Below are 17171 nucleotides of genomic sequence, written 5' to 3'. Positions count from 1 at the left end.
TTGTCCTTTTTTATTATTATGTGGGACACTTTAGTGGAGTCTCTTCAGAGATGATATAATTTCATTCTTGGTTTTCCATTTTAGAGTTGTCAGTGGAACAAGTGTTCTTCATAGATCATTTTGACCTGAGGTCTCCTCATCAACAATGAGGACCATACTCTGAAATATGTTCAGCTTTCTTTTGAATGTGCCATGAATTTGCTAATCTTCAGGTCACCCTCTATGCCACTCGGATAAATTATAAGCCTAGAGATCCTGCAAATGCTGAGCAGAATCTCTCTTTCTCTCTTTTTTTTTTTGTACTTTTTCCTTGCAGTAGAGATTTTTTTCATGCACAATCACTTTAATTTATCAGGATATGTGTTAGGCGTTTTGAATAAGATCAACACTGAACTGAACTTTCACCCAGGAAACGAAATTAATCTCAATATTAGGGGAACAGTCTTTAGAAATACTAAATCTCCATTTTGCAGAAATGTAGCAATTTCACAAGAAAATGAGAGTGAGATATTTACAAAACGATATTGACACACTTGGATGATCTTTGGATTAGAATAAGCTTTTATTTTTTTCAAATTTCCTCATCACTGATTATATTGGTTCAGGCTTTTAATGTGCAAAACAACAAATTTCTGCAAATCTGGTTCATTGAGGTCTTTGCACTATGGTTCATTATGTTGCTACCTCTTAGGTAGATCCTGTTCTAGTGAGGTAAATCCCATGGGAGCTGCACTTAGATCAAACTATGCATACATAATATGCAGCTGACATTGTTTATGAAGTACTAACGGAAGTGGCTGATTTTGCTTCTATGAAGCTGGTAAATGCAGAATATATCCTGAATTGAGTATGTATACATGAGCATTATTTGTTGTGCACTCGTATCTTTACCTGGCAGATATACCAGGGACAGGCAACACTGCTAAGAGCTATGAATGTGGAGAGAGCATAAACTTAGCAAGACTAACAATCCTTGAACTGAAGAAGTAATGGTTCCAGCTTCCCAGGTTACATATGCTGCAATAAAACTGGAAGACTCTGGTAAATAGTATATGTGTTTGCTCCTAATGATACCTTCCTATTGGAAAATATGATTTTAATGAAATCAATACTGGTTAGATGAATTTGCTTATTTCACTGAAGCTTCAGAAAAGCTATTTCATAACTTAAAAATATTCTCTTTCCAGGTCTGTAATATTTTGGTTTTTTTCCATCTTTAAACAGTTTTTGAATTTTAAAAATGCATAAAATCAAGGAATCACAGAAAAATTCATGTTGAAAGGAATTTAATCCAGTCTCCTCCTCATAATGGGCTCAATGTTATACTCAAACCAGTTTATAGAGTATACAACTGTAGGAAAAAATCAGATGTGAGACAAAATATTGTGATTAATCATAAAGCAAAGAAAAAAGATAAATGATGCTTTCAAGAAAATTTGAAATTGTCTGCCTTTTTTTCTGGTAAAATGGTAAAATTTATGATCCAATATTGAAAAGATAAGTTTCCCAGGAAGCAAAAGCTCTTTTATAACTCATTTATAACTTCAGTTGACAGCATCACAATGTACTAAAGCTAACACAATAATAACCAGATTCAGCAACTGAAAACCTCAAGTGTGAAAATTAGAGCTGGTCAAAGGGCTATACTGTCGTAAATACTGTGGTTAATTTACTCAGAGTGAGTATTGACTGTTCTTGTACACAAGAATAAGTTTCTACCCTAGAAGAATATCAATCCAACTTGCACACTGAGCTCAAGCACAACTAATATATCATTTCAGCATCAAATGGAAAAGTTTATTCCAAACAGTGAGGTTACCTCCTCTTTGGATTACCTCTCCTCTTTGGATTCCTCTGCAACTCTGCAGCAGTATCTTAAGAACCAAAATTCTGGAATCAGTGCTTCTGGTTCCCCAACCATGCTAAACCCTCTTCATTCATCTGGTTCTCACAGTCATGAAAAACTCTGTGTCTCTCCTGTATCAGCCTCTTGAAACAAATAAAAGTGAACCAAAGTTAAACCACAGTCCTGAAATGTATAAAATGAAATGAAGCAAGTCTTTTCACATCCCTCTCCCCCGCACAGTTGATATCATAACCGGCGAAAGGAACATTGGCTTAAAAAAAAATCAGCCTTCTTGTATAAGAGCTGTGGATCTTAGTTAAGCGCGTAATACAGCCTGGAGTGCTTACTTTTAATTTTTTGACACTTTGATCAGACAAAATGCTGTTGGCAACTTTGTACAATATTTTGATAGAAGTATGTTATGAACAAACAATTTCTGTTGCAAGTATGACAAGAAGAGACAGTAAAGGCAAGAAAGCAGAAAACAAACACATACATAAAGACTCACAATAAAGAGGAATAAAAATTTTAAAGGTAACAACAATGAAGACAAATAATAAAACCAAAAACAAATGGCAGTGGAAAGAATCTAGAAGACTGAAAGATGAAAAGTGCAGTGAAGCAGCAAAATGAAGAATACAAAAAATAGAAGAGAAAAGGAAGAAAATAAAAATTAATTATATAAATCTATGTGCAATCACATTGCACAGAAATAAGGGAAGCAGAACAACTAGGGAGATAAGGAAATAACCCAAAAATAAAAATATGAATGTTAATTGAAATGTTTGCTTTTGGAAGCTGGGAACAACAAACAAATTCTGTAATGTAAAATAATAATGAAAAGCAAGGGGCAGGCCAAGAATTTTGAAAGAAATTTCTTGTTCACATGTTTAAAAAAGTTTCAGGCTCACTGATTTTAGGATTTTTTTTTTTTTAGTCTTCTGATTATTCTTTAAAGGTTTGAGTTAGTTCATCCATCAAAAGCTTTGTGGAGGAACCAATGCTAAGAAGATAATGTTTGGTGGATAACAGTGAAGAGGGTGTTTTCAACTGTACAAGCAGATGCAGGACAGAGGAAAGGGAATCATACCTGGGGGTGTTTCTGTTAGATCATCATTCTTCTTAAATACCCACACTAATCTCCTAGTTAAGTTCTACCACTGTACTATTTATTTGAACATCTGGAAACTCTTGTAACACAGTGAATGATTATGATGCCTGGAGAGGATCAGAAATTTCGATATGACTCTGAAACTGGAGCTGAACAAGAAGATAACACGGACGTGTCCTAATCCTGAACAAGAAGATAACACAGACGTGTCCTAATCCTGTATCACACACTGCTGTTTTTTTCTTGTGATTCCCTATCCTTGCTCCCCTAAATTCTTTCACTGTCAATAAAGATTTCCACTTACCTATTTTAATTGCAGTTTTGGTCTTCCTTCCTCTCCCCCTCCTTTTTCTGTTGTAAAGTGCCACATTGGTGATACCCATTCATTAGCAAAGGGGACAGCTAGGGAAAGGAGCTTAGGAAAAGCAACTGGGAGCTGCACATAGGTGGTCAGTGAGGAAAAGTGGGCTAATTCAGAGCCAGAGAATTGAATGGCTGGCAGACCCAAGTAAGCAACAAAAAGGAGTCACTGTAGATAACAGGTATGGTTCAAAAATGCTGTGTTGGTAAATAAGAGGAAATTAGGTGCCCCAAAGCTGAATTGGCACTGACTTGCTGTTCCAGAGGTGTTTTTAATATTCATCCAGAAAGTACACATTCAAGCCTTGAAGTGTTTAAGAATGTCTTGTCCCTGCACTGGGATCACTCAAAGCTGTGTGTCTCCTTGACTCCAGCAGCTGCAGCAGCAACCATGGATGTGTGCCTTTTGGAAAAAAGCTGGTGTGCAGTCAGTCAGCATGAGTGTAGGAAGATTCAGCCTGCAAAAGGCCATGTAGCTATATCCCCACTCCCTCTATAACAGCCCTGCACTGTTGCTTCTGCTCAGTTTTCAGCTGGGTTCCACAGATCCAGAGATGCTGAGAGGTAACAGATGGAGGTAGCCTGAACCAACTCCCCAAGGAAGGGTCTGCCACTCCAGCAGAGCAGTGTTAGAGCTTTTTTAACTGCCAGACTATAGATCTAGGTGACAATTTCCATCTTCAGGGAAGCATCAGTATACACAGATTTCAAAAATGTAAGTTAACACTAGCCTCACTTTTTATTGCATGGTTTATAGAGGTTTAATCACATACCATATTTTGTGAGGCTCCAATTCAGTGTGAATAGCAATATTGGTCAAAACCCAGCAGGCTTTATTGAGTGAATATACACATACATGTATGGATATATTTTTAATCTTATATTGACAGTTATTGAAATACTACCTCCAAAGAACTAATAGCATGCTGACACCTTCTTTTCTTATTCTAACCTGAAAAAAACATGGAATAAAATAGTCTACCAATTTCACAGCAGTGAAAGAGTTTTCTTTTTTTCAATGACAATTTTGGTTAGTAGGACAGGAAATTTAACTGCAATATATACTACTTTGTTCTTTAGATACAAATTTTTAAAGGTAAAAATGTTATCTTGTGGGGTTTCCTGACATCCTGAAGCAAAAGAAAAGGAGGAATATAATTACCTTTAACCATATTAAAGGCTAAGGTAAAGAGTGTGAATTTGTTTTACTTAAACCAAATCACTCTACCAGCTTTTGCCCTAAACAAAGCCATTTTAGCAAATTCTATTGAATGAAGCCCAAGTGGGATGAAGTGCCAAGAATTTTGCTGCCAAATCTGTAAATGCTGGTGACATTATCTTCTTATTTTGCCAGTTTAATAGCGAATCAATTGTAGGATGCTACAGAAGCTCAGCTCCACAATCATCAATTATGGTTTCTGTATTAACTACAAAAAAAACAAAAAACAAAAAACAAAACAAAAAACCCCCCAAAACCAAAAAAAAAAACAAAAAAAAAAACCCCAAAAAGTAATACCTTTCTTACTTTCAAATATCAAGTTAAGCCTGTACAAGGCCAATAAATATACTGAAAATATACTGAAGATTCATTGCTGTTGGCATCATTGTTGGTTACAAAAAGTACAGTGTTGTTACAGCTGGGAAAAAGTAAGGCAAAAGACTGTGGAATACAGTAGCATGAAATGTTGTGTCAAAATTTACAGTAGTGTTCAAAGACAGAGTTGTTCAGGAAAGTGCTATGCAGTTAATAGGTAAACATCATGACTATAGAAAGTTTTTTTAAAAGTTCCAAACCCAGAGTGATGCTTTTATCCTAGCTTTGATTATTAAATATAACACTCCACGTGATATGAGGGTACATTGATTTGGAGATGTGAACCTCTTGCAACCTATCTGTCAGCAGCTGCAGCAGGCTTTACTTTTTCTGTTGATCAAATGTGTTAGTCCCCTTTGCCATGCAAAACATCCCTTTTGTTAAGTTGGAGGAAGCAACTTGTTAAGAAAAATCCTCAGATTTGGGCTCTAAATTTGAGGCAGCACAACCATTGGGAACAGATATAATTCAGCAAAGGACCTTAGCCCTTTTTGCAAGGATAAAGCTTACTTTTGGGTAGAAAGGCAGGCTCAGACAAAGTGTCTGTGGCTTCATAGTTTTTATTGCTATGCTTGGGATCAAAAGACATTTGTGGTCTAGCCTCTGGGGGATATACTATGTACCTGGTAAATATTAAGTCAACCATTGATTTACAGCTTTACTTCTGAAGTTTTCTGGACAAAGAAAAGTAAACCCAGTAACCCTTCTTTTGAAAATGTACTTTGCATGTACCTTTCATTACACAGCATTTCAATAAAAGAAATAGAGCTCGATGACTTGAGGCAATATTCTATTTACAGATAGTTTATTTTTAATTATCTTCTGCCTGTAATGCTTACTGCCAGATTATATCTTCTATGCACTTACACAGATTGGTAGTGGCTAAAACAGAGATAAAATTGTTTGAATCTTTTCTTAAACCCTTGGCTTTTTCAAGGCTTCATGCTGCAAATGGAGAATATGGTATTACAACTAAAATGTTTTGGTGTTGAAGACTGTCATGGAATCATAACAAGTTTATCGGTGTTTGGAAACTCGTGTTTTCCAGCTACAGCAATGCCTGCTTGTCTGGAGCAGTTGCTGTGGCTATTTTCCCACTATAGCTAGTAGAGGATGATAGCACTGTCAAAGCTACATATCTCAGGGAAGGCTGATTGCCTTTTCAGGGCTGTCTAGTTTTGCTTTGTTAACATCTGGAGGGAGTGTTATATGATTTGGACTTCAACACAAATCAGAATCATTGCAGTGTGCAAGTAGTAATTTGTATTTATGTACCAAAGTTTATATTTTAGCATGTTGCATGAAATCCCTAACTGCATCACTAAATGGTTACACTCTAGTATTTATTAACCAGTTTTCTACTGACAGCAATTTCATCATACATTCATGAGGAGGAGTTGTTCTTCTGGCATATATGTGTATTTGTTATAATAATCATAAAACGCCGCAGAAGGACTATAAAGTGTGCCTGTTTCTACAATCTGTTTATGTAATGCTTCTTATATGCACAGCATATATCTGCTTTTCAAGGAAATTGCAATAAAATGTGCAAATAACAATTTCTTTAAGGCAAAGACTTTTTATTCCAAGTGCATTGCCAGCAGCCAACAATGAAAAAACAGAGTAAGATATGTATAGTGTGTTGTCGCAAGATACATCAGATGTGATCACTGTTACAAGTCTCCTTCCCCTAAAGGTATTTTTTCTTAGGCTGTCCTGAAGAAAGCAAGCCTTTTGAACAGGCCTGGCAATTTTCTCTGCAGGGTCAAGAGATGTGCAAATTAGAAGTTGCCAAAAATATTTCACAGGCACATACAAAGACCTTGTACTTGTCTTTAAACAGCCAAAGAATCTCAAGTCTAGCAAGTAGACTAGAGATATGTCAAGTGATGAAATTGAATGTGAATGTAAAAGCTTTTCTCTGCTAAAAAAGAACACAGCCTTTAGATTAATATTAGCAAACCCTGCTATGTCACATTGCTACAATAAGCGTCTCTCTCTGGGAAATAAGAATACATTAGTTCAGGTCAATATCTGCACTCCCATCAGACAGAATTACCTAACTGTCTTTGTCTGGTAATGATAATGACATTGCTAGCCTCCAGGGAGTTGACGTCACACAACTAAGCGACTCAGGAAGAGCACAGTGTACAAGTGCACGAGTGAACCAGCAAAGACCTCCACGGGTATGGACTGATTCAGCTGAAGGATGTTGTTTCAATGCCATAAAAAAAATCCAAATATGCCCCAAGCTGCACTTAAAAAAACCCAAGCAACTTGCAAAAGAGCGTTTTAGGCATATAAACAGTTGTAAGCGACCCATCAGGAAAGAAACTATTTCAAGAACAGGAGGCGTGACTGAATCAAATCTGTGATGCAAAAACCACACTCAGATGTATACGTGTGTATTTGCACTTGTCATGGATAATCTTCCTTTCCGCTCTAAAAAACTGAAATCCTTTGACTAATCTCTGTATATATTCACTGTATATATCTACTTACCTATATGCACCTGCCTACCTCCTGGAAGCGCACTCAGGTCTTCCAAAGACAGCCAGGAGAAAGTAACTGAATATCAAAGCCGGTAAATAAGGCTAACTCTGCTGTATTATCATCATTGAAGTAACAGTGGCACATGAAATCCTTTGCCACTAAAGGAAGAATGACTGTGAAGTGTTTGAAAGCTTTATCTGTTTAATAAGAAAAGAAGAGCTAGTTTATCAGAATGATTGTGCGGGCTGAGGTAGGAGGATTTCTTTGGTGTTTGTTCAAGGCTTTGCATGAAGCTAATTCTCTCTGTATATTGCATTTATTTGATTAAAAGAGAAGTTCAGTCAATACTGCTGTAGAAGAGCCAAGGCATGTCTGAACTCATTAAAGTATTGTTTGTACGCTGACACTGATGAAAGACCTGCTGCTGGTGCTGCTGCGAGTCCGTTTAGTTTTTATTTGACATCAAGTTGCTTTGCCTGTACTGTCAGAGCTTGTATATGAAGCTGCAGTACCGTGAAAAAAGAGCACATCTGACAAGGAGCCAGGGATTTCTCAAATGATACCTGGGCACTGCCTCATTTGCCTGGTGTGTGATATAACAGGTCTGGGCAATCTGCTTTTCATTTGCTTTCTTCCCCATCTCAAAATGGTGCCTATGCTCTCTCCACAGTCTGCTCCAAATAGCTGCATGTGGGAGGAGATACCTGCAACACAGCTTCTCCTACCCGCAATCCGCTTCACACATGTTTGAGACGGGGAAAAGAAACGGCAGTCACAGGCACCCGAACTCAGCATTTGTGAAAGGAAGGAGCTCTGCTAAAGCAAAGTCTTCTGCTGCCAATGGTTTTCAGCCCACTGGGCTGCCAGGAAAATCTGCTGTCAGTGGATGCAGCTTACCTAACATCATAACTGTGCAGGCAGACTTTTTGTAGGGCATTCATGAAGGCTGACTTAGCCTGCTCAGGCTCATGCCACCAGACTGCTTCTATAGCCTGGGCAGGAGCAGTGAAGCATGCAGGACCATTATGTGATCCTGTTCTCTCTGGTGACTGCAGAGGTGATTATCCTCACTACGCTAAAGTTAGCTTCCATGAAAACATTTTTAGTTGGGCTTTTATCAAAATGACTGCTTCAGGGTCGAGCAGATTATATTCCCATAGCTCTGTTTTGACATGCTGTTTTGCTTTCTTTCTCTCTTCATGGTGCTTCTTAAGCACTGCCCAGAATTTTTAGAAGCTTCAGATCTGATCTGATTCATCTTTTTTGAATAGCCTTGCAATGTTATCTAGAGAAGATCCTTTTTATTCCCTCTTTTTTATGTGCAAGCTAGCTTTCTAAAAGGATTTGTCCCATTCTGCTCATCTGAAGTTTTCTTCATTGGCTCCCTTTAATGATTTCTGAGCACACTGGTCAATTCTGATGATGTTTATTAGGGCACAGAAGTCTCAGATATACTTACTGGAAAAAAATACAGAGGGGAGGCTGAAGGACTTGGGCTTGATTAACCTGGAGAAGAATGTCTCCCCTGTATATCTATAAGCAGGTAATCAAGAAGGTGGAGCTGGGCCCTTCACAGACTTGCAAGGCAGGGGAAGAGGCATAAATTGAAACAGAAGAGTTTCAGGCTAGATACAGGGAGAAGCTATTTCTCCAGGTGGACAGTGTCTGAGAAGCTCCTCACTCATACTGAAGGTTTCAAGATCCAGCTGATGGAAGACCTCAGCCAACCTGTTGTGATCTCAGAACTGACCCTGCTTTGAGAAAGATCTTGAACTAGAGTACTCCAGTGGTCCTCGTCAGCCTTGATTATTTTGTGATTTTTTTTATCCATAGAGAATCTTAAGCACTGCTGAGCTTAGGCAGGATTGCCTAATCAAACTAAGTGGGTTTTTTTGTCATATTTAGGAGGAAATATTTAAAGGTTTGTCTATATTTTTAGCAAATAAACTACTTAAAACTCCCTCTCTACACATATATATGCATTAACCTGGGAGAGCTGAGTTTTGTGCCATATGAATCTCAGAATTACATGTGACAGTGATAGTTTGAAATCCATTTTTGCAAATGTGTTCTGGGATTTAGGTTCCTTGCCTTCTTCAGCATTGTCTCCACATTATTACTTTCCTCTGACTCTAGAAACAAAAGATTTATATTCCCTCATCAGGAAGCTGCTGAGCCTCACTTTAATGACAAAAATCCCTACAAGCTTCACCCTGTATGTCCAGCCTGGAAGAGCCTAAATCCTGCTGCAGGCAATAAGCCTCAACGTCATTCAAATGCCCAGACAAGATCTCTACCATAAGAGGCAGCAGCAACATGCTTCAGCATCCAGAATCACACCCTGCTGTGGTCTCAACTGTTTCTCACCTCACAGTTCTTTCAACAGAGGAAACATTTGAATGAGAGAGGAAGCAATAATCCTTATAAAGACCAGGGAAATCTTCTCTCTCACCCTCCACTCCTACAAGGCAGAGAGACATCCAGATGAGCCCACAGCTCTCACTCTTTTGCCCTTCTAGCACACCTGCTATCCTCAAAATGAAGGTTGTCAGGTTGGCTCTGGGGTTGTTCTCTTGGCAGAGCAGTCAAACATAGTGCTGCTCTGATGGCCACACTGCACACAGGACACAAAACCAACTCCAACACTGTTCCCTTGCTTTGTGCTTGTGAGACCTCTTGGAATGAGAGGAGATGTTGACACAGAGACACTGTCTCAGCATCTAATGCAAACACCTGCTGTGGATACCCTGTCTTTATTTTTTCCCCAAGAAAGCTTTTTCCTTCAACCCAAGGTCTTGATTTGTCCTGACCAGGGGAGACCATCCTCAGAGGCCTGTCTCCCTGAAACAAATTGGCAGAATATTCTCATCTTATTCCACCTGGAGAAAATTTGGCAAAGACTGACCTAGATTTGGCAAGCAGAAAGCAAAACCCCAACTTTGCCCTTTTAAATGACATTTTTAACTTCCATGGAAGAATTCCAGCTAGGCAATCTACCCCAGAGTTTCTATTTACTCTGTGCAAGATAATGCTTCTGCAAAAATAGTAAGCAACTTGTGTTATTTAGCTGAAAATTACATTTTGGGGACAAGAAAATAAAAAAAAAACTTGTTGAAAGATTGACTCTGCAATGTTCTCTGCAGGAATGAATGGCAGGTGAATGGCCCTGGCACAAAGACACCATGGGCAGACTGCATGGAATGCCAGATAAGGACACTAGATGTGCACACAGATTAAGAATTAATAGGGTTTATAAATATATTCTGCCAGTCAAACAATATTATCTTTAATTTCAGCTGCAAAAGGGGTTTGCATGCTACACATGTCTTTTTATATTTGTGAGTGCTAAAGCTGTTTTAGTAGAATGGACAGGCGTGCATTTCATATTTTGGTAGTAAATTAAGCAATGACTAATTTTAATTCCCCAGGTACTCATCCAAAAAGATTATTGGGTAACTTAGGTCCCAATATTACTTTCTAGATGCATTCACTTCATAAACTTACTCTTTACTGAAATCCTTGCAGTCCTTTGTGGTTTTTCAGTGTTAAATGTTTTTTGTTTGTTTGTTTGTTTTTCTCCACCTCGAGAAACTACAGTTTTGGGATAAAGAAAAGAGAATTTTTATATTAAGAAATCATTATTCTTGTGAAATAACTACGGATTTTTTGTGTGTTTTTTTCTTTATTAAGAGATTCTGCTCAAATTTCTTTTTGCAAAGATTTGTTTGAATTCACAAATACTATTCATATTTGTTTTAAAGGAACATCATCTTGGAATGATAATTGGAATGGTTTTCATGCAGAAGAACTACCCCAAGCAGGTAACACTGCTATGCCAAATACATTCATTACAATTCCTCTTGAGAGAAATTCAGTCCCCGTCAGGCAAAAACTCAAGAAAAATAAAGAATGTTTAAACAAGCAATCTGCTTGGTGTTTATCTACCCATAGGCACACATGCCTAATATTCCTACTGACAACCATTTATCTTTTCCCTACTGATTCTTTCTGGTGCTTCATGTTAGTTAATTTTTTTCATTATATTTTTCCAGTTGTATCCCAAGTTTATTATGTGATTTATAACCGAAACCATGATCTTTGGTCTAAATAATCTGCATGCTGAAAAGAACATTAGACTAATATGCCACAGGATACTGAAACACTTCACTGATTGCTACAATAAAAGTCAAAAGGATTGATTGTGTAAGAATTCCTTCAGGTCATTAGATTGCTGTGGCAGGTGCTGGTTTATTTGCAAATTCCAACAAAAAAATCTGGTTTCTAGCAATATAAGTTTGTGAGGATAGGAAAATTACAATGCTTGGAATATTTCTGTAATATATGTCAGCTTCTTCATTTCCATGGGATGGACAAGCGCAGGCCCCATAGCAGACTGTACTATATTGTTTTGGGGAACAGAGAGGACAAAGTGCTTGCCAACATTTCTGAAGAGTTTGATATATACATTCAAACCTAAATACAAGATTATCTTGATGAAGTTCTGGAAGTTGATAAGATTATTTTTATTGGGGTTAAATTAATGTGTCTGTGTGTAAACATGCATGTACTATGCATATCTATATATTCAAGTGGGCAATTCCATCTGGTTTCTATCACCTTTGGTACAAAGACATGGTGGGATTGACCTATGAAGGGAAAATGAATTAGATGATGTTTGTCAACATCATATGCCTAAACTCAGAGGAAGAAACAGAAAGAAAAAATATCTTCTCTAAGTTGACCTCCTGTGTTCATCACATCATCTTAATATGTTCATAAAAACATTGATTGCAGTGTCTGCTCTCACACATGGTTCTTTCTTCCTCTCCTTCCTTCTATCCCCATGCAAGAATTCGGGGGTTGAACCGAGTTACTTTCTAATTGTTGTTACTCTGTGATATGCCATACATATTTTCTTAGTGAGACATATCAAAAAAGGCACATTTATTTTGAATGTAGAGTACCTTAGTTCTTGTGAGAACATGTTCTGCAGTCTTTCAGAGACATAAGAGAACATGTAATTGGGAAATAAAATTTAAATAAAAGTTTAATCATTGAAACACTGAAAATAACTCCAATAATCATCTCATCTCCATGTCACACCTTTAAAATGAGACTAGTATGTGTACCAAGTGACACAGTAGATGAGGAAATTACAGTAACTTCAGGATCTGAGTGTCATTGCTCAGTGCCATTAGAGTGAAGTCTGAGGGAAGAGATTTGGTAGCATGGACTGATATCCATAATATCGTGGTAGCACTAGAGTATGCTCAGCTCTAAAAACAAACTGGGAAGACTGGTAATGTCTCCTGAACTCAGAATTAGCCTCACTGGTCTCTCTCTGAAGTTTAGCAAGATGAAGTGCATCTTTTTCCAATATTCCAGATGGTTCTTGTACAATCCCTATAACATCCTTTAGTCTCCTATTCCCTTCCTGCTTTTCCTTCCAAAATGCCACTGACTATGAATAATTTAATTTGCCTGCCAGAGTTCTCCATCACTTTCTCCAGCCTTATGAGAGTAACTTTCTAACACTGTATTTCAATGTCTCCTGGCAGAATATTTTCCATCTGCTTTTTAGATGTGTGAGTGTGGGAGGGGCAGAGGAGGCTGGGATGGCGGGGGTGGTGTCAAGGAACAACGCCAAGACATACTGCTCTCGTTGAAATGATCTACTGCTTCCTTTCTGTTTCCACAGGGCTTGGTACACTGCTCTCACTTCTCTTCAGTGTAGCTGCTGTTCTTCACTTCTTCCTGAGGTAAGGATATGAAGGAAAGAGGAAAGAAAGTCAACTTCTCAGTGCATAACTTTCAGAGTGTGTTTAGATTGGAAAAGTCTGTGAAATAAAGCTTTTATTCCATTACCCTGGGCTTTTCATCTCAGTTAGCACTGTAGCTTGCATGAAAAGTATTTGAAGTATGGGCACTGATCTGAATGGACAGAGGGAACCAGGCAAGAATGTGGGCACCCACAAGGAACTCCATCTCTGGCAGAGATCACTCAGGGCATTGCTCTAGGAGCAGGGAGAACAAGGAGATTCTGGTTATCACAAAGTGTAAATAACGTAAAGCCATAGCTGTTCTCCAAGATACTGTTAATAGGAATAACACAAGGTTATTTGCCATGTGGATTTTAGGGGATTGCCTTTACAATGAAGGAATTGCAACAATGAATAGTTTTCCTCTATTTGAGCTGGGAGGACCTGATAAATCTTAGGTCGTCCCTACACCTAGACATGCCTTTGAAGTGGTTTTCTGTGACAATACATAAATAATGGGAATCTGCAAGAGGCATCCTGAAGCTGTCTTTAGGATTGCATTGAAGTACAGTTATATAATAAGAAGCAGCAACTTGGATTAGCTCATGAAAGTCAAGAAACATGACAGCAGGCATTATGCTTAAAGTGGAACTTATTAATGATAGATTAAATAATGCAGTATCCTGTTCTTCTAAAAGGCTACTCATGCAGTTTGATGCCTGTGGCTATGCCTGGTGTGGTGCACCCCATCACATTCAATCACAGATGCTCAGTCCGGCTGTGCAGGGACTTTATGTAAATAGAGACCTCTTGGAAATCCCACCCACCTTTGCCACAAGCCAAGGAACTGAACTCATTCTGTGGTGCAATATTAGATCATGGAAACAGAATGCAGAAACCGTTGTGCAGATCTGCTGCCGACATGCAATGTGGAAAATGGCTGCTGAGTGCTCCATTTTCATTGTGATCTTGTGCATTCCTTTCTTCTGAATTCTGCCAAGTACCATGACAATTATTCTAAATTATATAGCTTCTCACTGGATAATTGATTATTACATATAGTAGCATTTTATGCACATTATGTGTTTTCTTTAGTAGGTAGCAGTTTGAGCTGTATGACTGACAGGGAGTTGGATGAGAATTTCCCAGTCTTGAGAGTTGCAATGTAAAATTATCTCACTTAGATGTTCATGGGATGAAGATATGACTTTTTCTTTTGTTTCTAAAATCACTAAAGCTGAATTATGCTCTCCTATTGCAAAGTAGCAAACTTAAGTTACTGATATCTATTTGTCAGTGTTACACTGTGGATATATCACCACTTTTTGTCTCCATAGTCTTAGATGAGTTTGACAGATGAAAATCTATATGCAGCTGCGTAATTAATTTATACTTTGTCAAAGTTAGGAAAAGATTTGAATGGCAATTCAGAAGAATCTCATGCAATGCTTAAGTTAGATCATTGCGCCATGTACCTTACAGTGTGTACAAGACAAAGACTGAAATCTACAGCTTTGTTCTATTTTGCATTAAATTGTAGGGTTCTTTTTTCTTCTTCTTCTTTTTGAGCATATGCCACCAAGCATGCTAATGAACCAGTCAAAGAATCAGCTGTACTAATAGTTAATGAGAATTCAAAGAGATTTATTTAGCCTAGCATCATCATTTCAGTGAAGATTCAAAGAGGATTAATTTGATTTATGTCAAAATGGAGGAATCTTTATATAATCTGCAGTCAAACTTTCATGAATATATTTATTCAGACTTGCAAAGTTCTTAAAATTCATGTGTAAAAGGGTATGGGAGAAGAAGACAATATTTATTTATATGTAAATCATTCTTTTTGTGCATAAAATCTATTTTAGGTTTCAAATATGTGTATATCTCCACTTTGCAATGCTTGGGAATTTGCAGCATATAATGTGGAGCTTTTGAAATCAATGAGATTTTTATGTGAATATAATGGACTCCAATATTCATTTAAAAAATCTGATCAGCAGACACAGGTAAGAAAAGATTATACAACTTAATTTTTAAGGGCACTCTACCATACCTCAAAGAAATGCTTTTCTGGAATACATATCACACATACAGAATGCACATTAGTGTTATCAGCATTTCATTGCTCTCTTTTGGAAAAGCTGCATGACTCACATACCCAAGTAAAAAACTCGTGCTAATAACGTCATTTCCATGCACCAAAATTTCACATACAACTATATTGAGCATGGAAAAGACAGCTAATTTTAAAACCAGCAAGATTTGTAAGTGCATCGCTGTTCCTCAAACCCCACATTACCATTTCCAGGAACTGTGTATGGCATTAAGTGGCTTTTCATACACCATTTCCATGGCTGTTCATGCACTACTGCTTTCACACAATGACCCCATATCATGTGTGATGATGTTGAATCACAGATGGCTTTAATATAAAAAGCTTTGTTGAGCCATTTTCTTCACGTACACATTGAAATCCAAATTATTCATGAGTAACTGTGCTTTTGTTAGACAACTTGGGCTGTCTAAACTCCAAATTCACAAGATTATTTATGCTTGGCCAGAAAAGGAAGAAATGATAGCATGTAGTATCAAATGACCTGACCGGCATTTACAATGTCCTTCTGTTGTTTTTTGTTTGTTTATTTTTTGGGTTTTTTTGTTTTGTTTGATTTTTTGTTTGTTTGCTTGCTTCCTTGCTTTTTGTTTTGGTCCCTTTTATTGTTTTGTTTTGGTGTTTTTGTTTTATTTTGTTTTGTGTTGTTTTTAATGTGTTGTCTTGTAGGGCTTTTTAAATAATAGGGAGAAGCAGCACATGAATGCAATCTCTTGGTCTGACTTGTTCTTTCCAAGACTTTAGGTGGCTATTTCCAAGTCAGTGGATATTAATCCAAAACCAACTATGAGAAACAAAAGCACTTTACTTGATCAAAGTGGCTATTGGCAATTTATATTAACATATAGATTAAGCAAACCTTCAAACTGATACATGTTTAGGCATATAACATGAGAAAAACAGTAGATTTAGTCTTCTTTGCACCAAAATATCAGTTTCCCACTGACTTCACAGCACAGCACAGACTCTATTTCCTTCAGTATTCTTTCGTGCTTAGTAAGGATATTTGCTAAAACATTCTGTCTCTGAAAGGACTTTCATGCTCTCTGGCTGTGGCCAGTGTTCTCTGCCAGCCATCATGTTCAGCACATATTAATAATGTTATGCTTCAGTGATAAGAAATTAACATCTTGTACTGTCCAACTCACTGTATGGATCCTGCACAGAACTGTTTAGACATTCAGAATGAAATATTAGCCTTGGCATTGCCTCAAAAAAGTGAGGTAGGAAAAATCCATTTTATTCTTAATTTTAAATAGTCACATATATTTACTTTCTATACTAACAGAACTAAGATGTGCAGAGTAATACAACATTCTTGGCCAGAGAAACCTAAAAACCTTTTAGCATGTGGAAAAGATACAAGTCTGGTCCAGTTCAGCTCCCATGGGCATCAAAAGATATTCTGCCACTGCCATCAATAAGTTTGAGCAGAGTCTGGGGGGCTCTGAACAATTCAAAATCTAAAAGGAAACTTCTGAAAAAAAAAATTGAAAAAATTAGACGAAAGATTCTTTGACAAAAGTAGTAAAATCTGTTATCTGTTTCTCCCTAAACAAAACCTTAAAATGAAAGAACATGTTAGGAGATTCAGTTAGAGCAGCAGGATGGAAGAAATCAGGCTTCTCATGAATCACATTAGGCCAGAGCACAACTAGCAATGGCAGGTTTAGACCCACCATAAACAGACTGACTTATCTTGTGATGGAAAGCTGACAAGGCTTCAGCAGGGCAAATCTCACTGGCTGCTTCAGGTCCCTCTCTCCTTTCCAGTCACAGTCTTAACAAAATATGCAGGAACATGATATATCCAAGACCTCTGTGTTTGTCCTATCTTGTTGTAACTGGCTAACTCATTAGGCAGTTATTAGGTGGTACTGACAGATGAATTCAAA

The 17171-nt window shown here is 37.6% G+C and overlaps 1 long non-coding RNA gene across 23 annotated transcripts in view; it reads left to right on the top strand.

The window, feature by feature from the left end:
- The window catches only part of LOC143694134 (uncharacterized), a 211466-nt gene that overhangs the window by 114033 nt on the left and 80262 nt on the right, over positions 1-17171 (top strand). For 12 of the 23 annotated variants that reach the window (XR_013182386.1, XR_013182376.1, XR_013182384.1 and 9 more), the window contains 3 exons: positions 11166-11225; positions 13103-13163; positions 15029-15169. This is a non-coding gene — a long non-coding RNA (uncharacterized LOC143694134). Of the gene's footprint in view, positions 1-2783; positions 4306-11165; positions 11226-12920; positions 12990-13102; positions 13164-13861; positions 14400-15028; positions 15170-17171 lie in introns of those variants that run through there. The other 11 variants (XR_013182390.1, XR_013182378.1, XR_013182377.1 and 8 more) reach the window with 7 other exon arrangements.

The sequence above is a fragment of the Agelaius phoeniceus genome, chromosome 5 (genome assembly GCF_051311805.1).
Source record: "Agelaius phoeniceus isolate bAgePho1 chromosome 5, bAgePho1.hap1, whole genome shotgun sequence".
Classification (NCBI taxonomy): Eukaryota; Metazoa; Chordata; class Aves; order Passeriformes; family Icteridae; genus Agelaius; species Agelaius phoeniceus.
Note: the sequence above shows the minus strand (reverse complement) of the source record. Positions and strands in the feature narration are given on the sequence as shown.